Source organism: Sphaerodactylus townsendi, linkage group LG07 (assembly GCF_021028975.2).
Source record: "Sphaerodactylus townsendi isolate TG3544 linkage group LG07, MPM_Stown_v2.3, whole genome shotgun sequence".
NCBI lineage: Eukaryota > Metazoa > Chordata > Lepidosauria > Squamata > Sphaerodactylidae > Sphaerodactylus > Sphaerodactylus townsendi.
The window spans coordinates 56,254,146-56,264,827 of record NC_059431.1 but is presented as its reverse complement, the minus strand read 5'-3'; positions in this window follow the sequence as shown (position 1 = coordinate 56,264,827).

The following is a 10,682-nucleotide window of genomic DNA, read 5'->3' as shown; positions in this document are numbered from 1 at the left end:
AATGGTCTGCAGTGATGCTGTGGACATGACATTAAACAGGAACCATTGGCGGGGGGTTGGAGTTCTCAGCAATAAAAGTGAGAGCATCTTGACAATTTATAATCACATTAAAATAGCATTTTATATATGGAGCATATGCCAAATTCTTTCAAAGAGGCCAAGAAAGGAGTGTCTTCCTGTCCCTGTACTGCTTTATGTTTGAGTCTAAAGGAACATATCCAATTCAGTCTTTCATGATGCTGTGGTGGATTTACAACACTCAAAATCCTTTTCCTTTATTGACTTTGATGAGTCAGCTGCTCATATGAATCTATAGACAGCGACCACTCTGGTAATGGAAGTAGGTGACACTTAGAATTCTTCTACTGAGAGCTCTCCACCAATCAGGAGAGGGCTAGCATCAATTAGTTAAGACTGTTGGCAGTTGCTCTGACTGAGGGGACTCTGGCAGACTGGGAAAAATCTGAGTGTTTGGTATAGCAGAGTTAGTGAATAACATGCTGTTTTGGTTGTTTCCCTTCTGTTTAACATTGGTGTGGAGAGTAGTCCTTTAACTTTCTGAAGCCATTCACAATCTTGGCCACATGGATGTAAAAAGGGGGAGGGGTTAGCCACTCCCTCATGTCTATCCAGAAGCATGCAGGTCCCCTTCTTGGAAAATAATATGGTCTTACTGGTAGCAGCATCTGTATTAAAGGCATCAAAGGTGGACTAGGTAAGTTTAGCTGTCCTGGAAGGAAAACAGGTCTATTGCACAGTGAACTTGTCTTCACCTGTTGTGAGCTGGTCGTTACCCCCAGTTCACCACAGATGCTCTTTTATTTGATTAAAGATGGCAAGATTAAGATGACATGTTTTTGGAGCAAATTACATCAAAGGTTCAGTGAAGACAGGCAGGAAGTGGAAGGATCTGTAACATTCAAAATGATATTCTCAGGTAGAGGCATTGTTGAGTTGGGTAATGTGTGCTTTAAGTAGCAGTTCAAGCGGCAAGAGGCAATCTCCCCACTTAGCTTTGCAACTAGTAGCTAAAAATGTACAGCGAAATTCTTCTTGTGCCTTTGACTTAAGCAGATCTTAGACTGTTATAGTAGCAAAATTGTTACTATTTGTGCAAAAGAATCAAGACATTACACAGCAAATCAGCTAAATGCAATCAGAGACACTGATCTCCATCATAAAACTTCCCAGGCAGCACTTAATCCTGGCAAAATACGATCCCTCAATTAATACACTAGACAATTGTTTTCAGTGCAATGCCATCAAGACTGAAAATAGTTAATAGAGAGACAGAATCTCCCTCCCCATGTAATAGTCTCTGTGAAAGAAGAAAAGTTTGCATAATCCCTGGCACAGAAAATGGCCCTTTGTGCACTTACTCTTTGTGGTGTGACTGTGTGCTTCACAGTGGGGTTTCCCATGGCTTTCTCTTCAAAAGAGAAATCTCTTGCTGCAAAGTGTCCTCAGTTGAGACAAGATGAGTAGATCTGCTCTGCCATTTTGCCCGCCAGCTGCTGTCTTCCTTGCTTCCTGCAACCCCCTTTGGGCACTTTTAAAAAATTCAGTTTCCTATCTTTGGTCTAGCATTATTTTGCTGGATTAAAGATAGATCTTCACTCCTAATGTTTTTAAAAAGTACCTCAGATTGTGCTTAATGTAAGGGTGAAACTGGTGAACTACTCCCCACCCACCACTTCTTTGTTTTCATTGCCTGCCACCTTTTTTGTTTGCTGACTTTTTTTTGCTTTTTAAAAAATGACTTCTGCGTTGCTTTGTTGGCATGGTCCTTTGCTGCATTGATAGATTTTTAGACTTGTAAAAAAGAAAAGAAAAAGGAGGTCCTTCTGAATGAACTCAAATGGAACTAGTACAGGAGAAAGTGGGAAGGAGTAAGAAAACCCTAAGATAAGAAAATGTGTGCCACCTCCTTTACCTTCCTTGTGAAGGTAGGGGGGAAAGTTACACTTTTCCTGCTTTGGAAACTGTGGGGATTCTCTCATCTGTGGCATCGGCATTTGAGAGTGGAGAAAAAGTTTGTGTAATTGAGAATCTGATCCAAAGGTGATGTACCCTTGCATACTACAGTGCACAAATAGGTGGGAGGTAAAGAGTGTTTCCACAGTGTTTTTAAAAATATGGAATAGTTATGTTCTCCTTAAACTTTTGTCCTAGCTAAGGCAGACTACACAAGGGCAAAACACAGCGGTGTGAAAATGGTGTGAAAACAGTGTAAAACCTTTTACACAGTTTTAAACCATTTTCACTCTGCTGTTTTTGGCTCATGTGGAATCCGCCTAATGCACGGTGAACCAGGCTAGGAGTAGTTAAGTCATCTTATGTATGGCTGATTCCCCTTTGCTTTCATTTTCTGTTTTTGCTGAGGTCTTTTGAATTGCCTTGTTGCTAATTCCTTACAGGTGGAGAAGACCCCTCCCAAGCTTTTGTTCCAAAATGACTCTGCTCACCAACTTCTTTTTTCAAAGTAAATGCAAATGTAATGTCCATGTTCTAGCTAAAATCTAAGCTGTGCATCACATTACATCAGAACAGTGTCCAGGTTTCTGTTGTTTAATAAATACAAATTTGATCAGCTTGATTTTTTGTAAAGATTTCATTGCTACAGGAAGAGAATAGGTCATGTGCTACACGGGAGATATTCTTTCCCAGCTGTGAGCAGTTCTGAACCAAAACATTCTCAGAAATGCTGTGTCACTTTTTGTTACAAGTTTTGTTCTGAAAGGATGAGGCATGCCATATTTGTTTTTGATGAACATGGATATCAAATCATTGCATGAAAAAAAATCAATTCCTGAACCACTTCACAATGATTTACATCCATCGGACTGGGAGAAACCAACCATGCCCTTTAAACAGGTGAATATTGCAATCACAGCGGTTTAAAATTTGAGTGTGGAAGAAAAACATCTATTACCGTATGTACTTGAGTATAAGTATAAGTTGAGGCACCTAATTTTACCACAAAAAACTGGGAAAACTTATTGGCTTGAGTATAAGACTAGGGTGGGAAATGCAGCAGCTACTGGTAAATTTCAAAAATAAAAATAGATACCAATAAAATGTTTTTGAATATTTATTTCAAAGAAAAACAGTATGGTATCAACAATAACTTTCAAAGTTCTGAAGTGGAATATATAACTCTCATAGACAGTATCTCTTCAGAGTATATATAACTCTCACAGACAGTATCTCTTCAGAGTTTCATAGGGAAGATGCTCAACAAGATCCCCCTTTTAAAAAGTCCCTACAGGTTCTCCTTCAACATGGATAGCTTATCATTACACAGTGAATATGCTTGCATCATGATGGCAGCTGCTGCCCCAAAGCAAGTCTTTTTTTGCAGCTTAGCTGGACAGAAGTCTGCAAGCTTAGCTGGACAGAAGTCCCACCTGCTTTCCAAAAACACTGGGTGGGGGCCGAGAAAGGTGCTAGCAGTGGCTGCACCCCAGGGCACCCTGTGTGTGTGTGTGTGTGTGTGGGGGGGGAATTCCTGCCACCATGGGCTCCAATGGTGCGGATTTCCCAATGAGTATGGCTCCCTAGCATTCATGGAGCTTCCTGGCCTGAACAAAAATTCTATAACATATAAATTTAACATTCACACCTATTCACTGACTATTCATTGTGAATGAAGCTACTGGCCACCTGTAGTACAGCGAAGCAACAGCCCAAGGCTTACCTGGGAGCTGCCTTTGTGTCCACATAGCAGGGAGCAGGTGCAGAAAAACACCCTCAGCTCCCAACCTTTTTTCGCTCGCCACCCGTTCCCCCCATCCACCCACTCGCCACCTGTTCACTCGCATATAAGTTGAGGGGGGCTTTTTTTAGCACAAAAAATGTGCTGAAAAAGTAGACTTATACGTGAGTATATAAGGTACTTACTACACTATTAATGCTAACTTGATACTATCTATCTCTGCATCTGTTTCTTCAATATCTTTACTGTTTGACTGGTGCTTGTTTGCTTTTTCCTTAACAATATCCATTTTCTAAATATTAGCTTGGGTCCAGGTAGAGAATGATTTTATGTGCCTAGTTACAAATCAGATAAGGCGATACACGTTTAACAGCAAACCACTTATTTCCCACCCCTTCTTATCTCCTCTGTCCTTGGTGTTGGGTGGCAGAAATAGGATTGTAGTGCCAAGGATTTAAAAAATACTCCACATATTATCAGTCAGAAAGCCTCTTCCAAAAAAACAAAGATACACAATGTACATACTGTTCATATCCTCATTCTTCCAGGTTGCTTTTGTTCCTCTCCCAAGCTTTGGAGAAAGTTATTTGCCAGACTTCAGCATTTCCAAGGTTAAAACATGCAATATGTTTGGGATTACTTTAGTATTATTCAGCTTAATGCTTGCTTCTCTGCTGTGTGGCTTTCTTGGCATATGTTTTATAGTAAAAATATTCAAGGGTTTTTTTGTAATTAAAAGCTGGCAACTAGAATGCATACTGCTTCTTAAAAACCAAAGTTCCTACAGTACTGTCATTGTAACCCATATTAATCAAGGTGTTCTACAGGTATGCTCTTAAAAACTAATCATTTGATTGATAGGACCAGACTTAAATCTAGGTACTTAATGTTAACAGAGTTTGCACTTATGCACATTTTGGTTTGATGTGACATTGTTTGGAGGGGACAGAATCCCATTAATTTGGGCCAATTCTTATAATACAACATGTACCTTGTGTGCCCAGGGACTTCTGTGGCAAGTGCCTGCACAACAAAACATTGGATTTTTTTCAGGAAACAGGAAGAATACAGTTGCACAATGCAAAAGCAGATTTTTAACTTTTGGGATTATATTTTTTAAAAAAAAACTTGGGTTGAGTTTTCTGTTTTTTACAAAAAAGATGTAACTAGTGGAGCATTTGGGGAATTTTTAATATTAATTTATCTCATTTAAATAGTTTGTTCATCTGTCTTTTTATACAGCCTTTGAGAATAGGTAGGTGAAAGATGTAAGTCAAGCTACAATATCCCATGTTTATTTTGATCCACACTTGTGCCTAAGGCCAAACATGACATGGCATCTTTCCCTAACCCATCTTCCAAGCTATCTCAGGTCGTTTCCTCACTTACCTGGGTGAGTGGTTGCTGTGCGCTACTCCCAGCGTGCATCATTTCTGATACGCGACTGGGCTTCCCCACGACCCTGCGCTCTGCACGGGGTCATCAAAAGGCGGCGTTTCAAAAGGCGCCAGGAATGTCGAGCGCTGAGGGGGCGCAACAGCGGCAGCGTTGGGGCAGCTGCGTTGTCGCCGCCCCTGTAATGGGGAGTGCCGGGGGACCCTGCGCTACTTGGGGAGAGTAGCGCGCAGCAGCAGGTAAGTGGGGAAACACTCTCAGACAACATCTGGTAGATACTAAGGCCATTTCTGCATGGCATAATTATACCGGGTTTGAGCCGAGGTCTCTCATACGGCATCAAATTTAACCGTTTCTTCTTCCGCACGGCTCCCCACTTCTTCCCAGAAGCAGAGTTTGGACCAGGAGGAAATGCTCCGGTTTGCTCCGCATGAGCTGAACTTCTGTATTTACTTCAGAAGCGTGTCTGAGCATGCCCGGTGTCCTGCATTCTGATTGGCTGCTGTTTTTGAGTGGCAACTTGGATGGACGTCAGGTGGGGAGATAAACCAGCAGGGTGGGAAAAATAAACTGGTCCTGCTCCCGATTGGTTTTTGCACGATAGCAGGGTCACACCGGAATTTTAAAAAGAATCTTCAAACTGGCAAAAATCCCAGGCTAAGGTAAATATTGTGGGGCAACACTGGGCAAGTCCACATTAGCACTGGGAATTGTGCGGAATTCCCGACTGCACAGGGATATTTTTCTTGCTCGTCCTGAGATATTTTGGCCATGCAGAAATGGCCTAAGTTTTCAGGAAATGGCATGGAAGAGAATGCCCCCCACTGCAGTTTTGAGACTACAGTGTTAAAAACCTTAGTTCCCAGCAGATGCAGTCTGACAGTGATAGTAGGAAAGTCAAGTTAGAAGAACCCAAAGTCAACTCATGAAAAAACATAGCATTTTATTTGCCCCCAGCACCCATCTCCCCTCCAATCCAGATTCTTTATAGAAGCAGGGCTAGGATTTCAGATTGCATTTCTCTGCCAGGGTTTATGAACTTGATTATAGGTGTTTACAAAACTGTTCTGTAATTTGATTAAGAGCAGAACAATGTACCTAACTGCAGAAATACATGTTAGAGTTCAAAGTTCTACTGCCAATATAGGCTTTGTACCTGGGTTCTGAGCCTGTTCATTGGCTCCAGATTTCACTTATTGGCATGTCAGTTTTGGCATTCAGTTGAAAAGTTATGATGTGCAGGATTCACATCCTGAAACTGAATCCAAGCAGGGATACCTCTGCAAGATTTGGCTTGTTTTTGGGACGGAGGGAATTCTTTGATCCATTTAGAAAAAGGGATAGGCAACCTTTTTTGGCCCCAGCGCCAACATCTGCTGTGAAGGTGTGGTGTGCTGGCAGATAAGGAGGAAAAAGCTGCTCTTGGCTAGATACTAGGGATGCCAGCCTCCAGGGAATTCCCCAGAATTACAGTTCAACTTCACACTACAGAGATCAGTTCTCCTGTAGAAAGGGTGGACTGCATGACATTGTACTCCACTGAGGCCCCTTTCCCTCCAGGATCCCCCAAAATCTCAGAAGTTTGCCAACCTGGATCTGGTAATACTATTTTACCTCCACCACCCTCCCCCATTGGCCAGGGGGCACCCTGAAATCCTACTTGGCACCTTGGAGTTGATCCCAGTCCTATGGATGAAAACTTGGCCCTGCCAGCTAAGCAAAATGGTCTGCATGCCACTATTTGATACATGAGCTGAGAATTGTCTACCTTTGTCATACAAGATGTAATTCTGATGTTAGCCAAGTATACTTGCATGCTTCTTGAGACAAAGCTGAGGAAGAAGTAGAAATGTGAGGGGATCCAGCGTGCTTTTGGTGCATATTCAGCACTTCTGGAATTCCTTTGAAGTTATCCTTACAACTTATGACTGGGAACAAGCTAACAACATTTCACTCAGGCACTATACACAAAGTAGCACCATCTTACCATATATAATTGGCTAAGGGTTCAAATATCTGATGAATCCTTAAGCAATCACCAAGCACAACACATACCTGCTCAAGCACTGTGCATAGCACCTGCTCTTAACTCAACCCCTCCCAAACCTACCTGACCTGGTCGAAGCCTCCCCATCTCCCTCCCACCCTGCCACTAACAGCATGCCAGCCTTTGGGCCACTGCCCTGGAGCCTAGCCCAGGATGCCCCAATCCACCCTAAATGCCCAGAATCTCCCTGCGCTCTCCTACACTGCAGAACTACTGAGCACCTTCCCCAAACCCTCCAGAATCCCTCCATCATGAATCACATAGCCTGCCAAATAACACCCTCCCTAATCCCCCATGCACACTACCCCACACCAAGTGAACAGCCTCCCCAAATCCCAGCAAGCCCTACTCCCTCCTAAGACAAACAACCTGCCCTTGTTTATTAGAAGCACCTTGTGATGATGTAAGATGCTGTAGTGTAAGCTACCTTTCATTAATAACCTACATCATACCACTCCATTAAGCAATGTTCCACTTATGTGGCTATTTAATTGGAGAAAGAGCCACATGTTGGAGAATGGCTCCATAAGCTGGAGGAAGATCCTCTACTGCCTGATATCAATATTATATCTGCACTGTGAAGTGCAACTTGCCTGTTGTCTAAGTGGTACTTTAGCAACAAAGGGCCTCTGTAGGTCACACCTGCTGTAGTACTGACAATGTGATCCATGTGGGGGAGTCAGTTGACAAAATAGGTAGCTAGGATCTTGAGAGACAGAACTGGAAGGGCAGAAATCTGCAAAAAGTCCTTTGCAAATCACTCTCTGAAAGTCTGCATTCTCTTATACCAGGCATCATCAGTCCAGGAAAAGGTGTGACTTTGTTCTTTCAATCTGATGCCTATTTGTGCTGTCATTCTCTAATCAGATAATATTTTCTATATTTTTATAAATTTATTTCCACTCAGATGGGTTGCAGTGAGCAAGCATGTATCTACAGAAAATGGCGCCCTGGTAAAGTACTGAAATTGCGCCTCCCCCAAACATCCAACATCTGCCTTTTAAATAACTGTACAATATGTGGGCACCATCTTCAGCCACATGGGCCCACATAGGCCATTTTTTCATGGTGAAATAACACCTGGGTGGACCCGGGATCTCACGTACCAGGTCAATTTTGTACCTTCTGCCCCTGCCCTGCTCCATCTGTTTCTGAATGGACATAGGGCTTTTTTCAATTGCCGCACGATCTATTCCGCATATGCTTGGACAACCTCAGTTTCCCACATTCTGATTGGCCGCTGGTTGTGTCACTCAAATGGTGTCATTCAACTCCATTCCCCCATTCACTTTCATGGAGGGAGAAACCATGGATTTAGAAAGAGGAAGGGTTTAGAAAGAGAAGGGGGAATGAAGAGCAGTCTATCTTTTCCAGGCAGAATGGGAGGAAAGTGTGTGAGTGCAAAGGCTGCAGTGAAAGATCCATGTGGGGGATTCCATTTAGGAGAGGAATAGGAAGCCCTTATACGCAGATGATGGCTGGGAAGCTGCAATTCCTTTCACGCTCGCCTCTTCTCCTCTCCTCTCCATCCCCCTGCCCGTAAATCTCCCCCTCTCTCCTCCAGCAGATAGATTTTTGCCACTCAGCAGAGGGTGTCCCCCTCCCTCCTTTTTGGGCTTCACACAAGCCTCTGCTTAACGTGATCAAAGCACCCCACCCACCCCCAATTCTTTCCATTTGCATTTCCAGCTCACACTTTCAGCCAGAAAGTGTTGAGCAGGCCAGAGTGGCAAGGCGGGGAAAATACAAAAGTTCTGTCCCGGATCTGCTCCGATGGTTTTTTCACGGCACCGGTGTCACACAAGGGTATTTTAAAAGTACCACCTTGCTAGTGATTTCTGAAATTCATGGAACAAAGGCAATACTGCGGGACAGCACCATACCAGGGCAGACACACTGCAGCTCCAGGAGCCACACCAGGGCAGACACACTGCTGCTCCAGGAGCTGTGAGGAATCCTCTAATGCACAGGTATATTACCCGTGCTCACACCAGTGCAATTTTGCCATAAAAAACCAGCCATATTGTATCCCTCCACCCAGCTGCACCAACACTCCGACCAATACTCTGACTCTCTCCACACCACAAAAGTGATCTTAATGCCTTGCGGTGATAGAGTCAGCCTTGTCTTGCAACTGCACATTAATGAACTTTGGTGGGGTGGGGGGAGGTAGGGAAACATCTGCAAAGATTTTTCAAACTCTAACATGATCTCCATTTTGACTGACATTTTTGCATAACAGTGCTTACAAGCAGTTTTTGTACATTATTTATCTGCTGGATCTCATGTCTCACATCTTTGTCTCAACATCCCATCTTCATCTCAGCTTGTCTCAGAGGAGTATACATAGTCCTTCCCTTCTCCATTTTAACCATACAATAACCCTGTGAGGTAGGTCTGGCAGACAAAGAAAGAGAGGAGGTGGCTAGTCCAAGGTTTTCCAGGAGAAGCTTTGTGGCTGAGTGAAGATTGGAATTGGAGTCTCCCCCAGCCTAATTTGACACTGCCCCACACTGTATAGTGAGCCACCAGCTTCCCATACTGCACAAAGAACTTTAGGTAGAGAGGCAGCATGGTGTAGTGGTTAGAGTGTTATTTTGATCTGGGAGACCCAAGTTCAAATTCTCACTCTGTCAGAAACTCACTGGATGACTTTGGGCTAGTCACTGTCTTTCATTCTTTTATGGCAGTGGGGAGGATATAATGTACTTATTAGAAAGCTTATTAGAAAACTTTACCTACACGCATCCTAATAATTGAGTGCCAAAGAAACACTGGAACCCTCCACACCATGGAGGGAAATCCAGTAGTAACTGCACCAGCTCAGCTTGTCCTTGCTCCTTTTAAGAGTAGCTGTGTGAGCAGGTGGGATGGAGCTAGATGCCTTCAAACACTGATTCCCTCACTTCCTCACTGGCCAAGTGGGTGTGTGCCAGCAGCTAGTTATCAGATGGGCGGAGCCACGATCCCTTCTCCCTCACCTCCATGAGTCTTTGTGCAACTTGAGGATGCAATGAAGCCTTGGGATTCCCCATTGCCCAGGTGGACAGGTTTGCTGCGCTGCTACAATTGCTGCTGCTCCATTTTAGCGGGTCCACCATATTAATTATTACTTGGAGGTGCAACTTGAATCAGTAATTTTCTAGTTGTACTCAAAAGGCTTGCAGTAATCTACTACTGTATAATCTCAAATTAACAACAGCTTAATATAATATTTCTTTCATTAACATAAACTAAAGTGATACCTTCCACATGTACATATAAAGTTTCCCAAAAGCATTTTTAGAACTTAGACACAATTTCCATCAGAAACAAAATGCCCTTGTACAAAATAGAGTGAAGCCTCTCACAATGTTTACAAAACAATGCTGAAAGTTCATAAGCCTTTGCCTTATCTCAGCTTGAAACAAATAAAACAGTTTCAACAAATAGATTCTCTAGTTTCAACAAATAGATGTAGAGACATAAGATTCCACTAGACTAAATGGCAACTGGTAAGTGCTGTTCACATGGATTCTTCAAAGG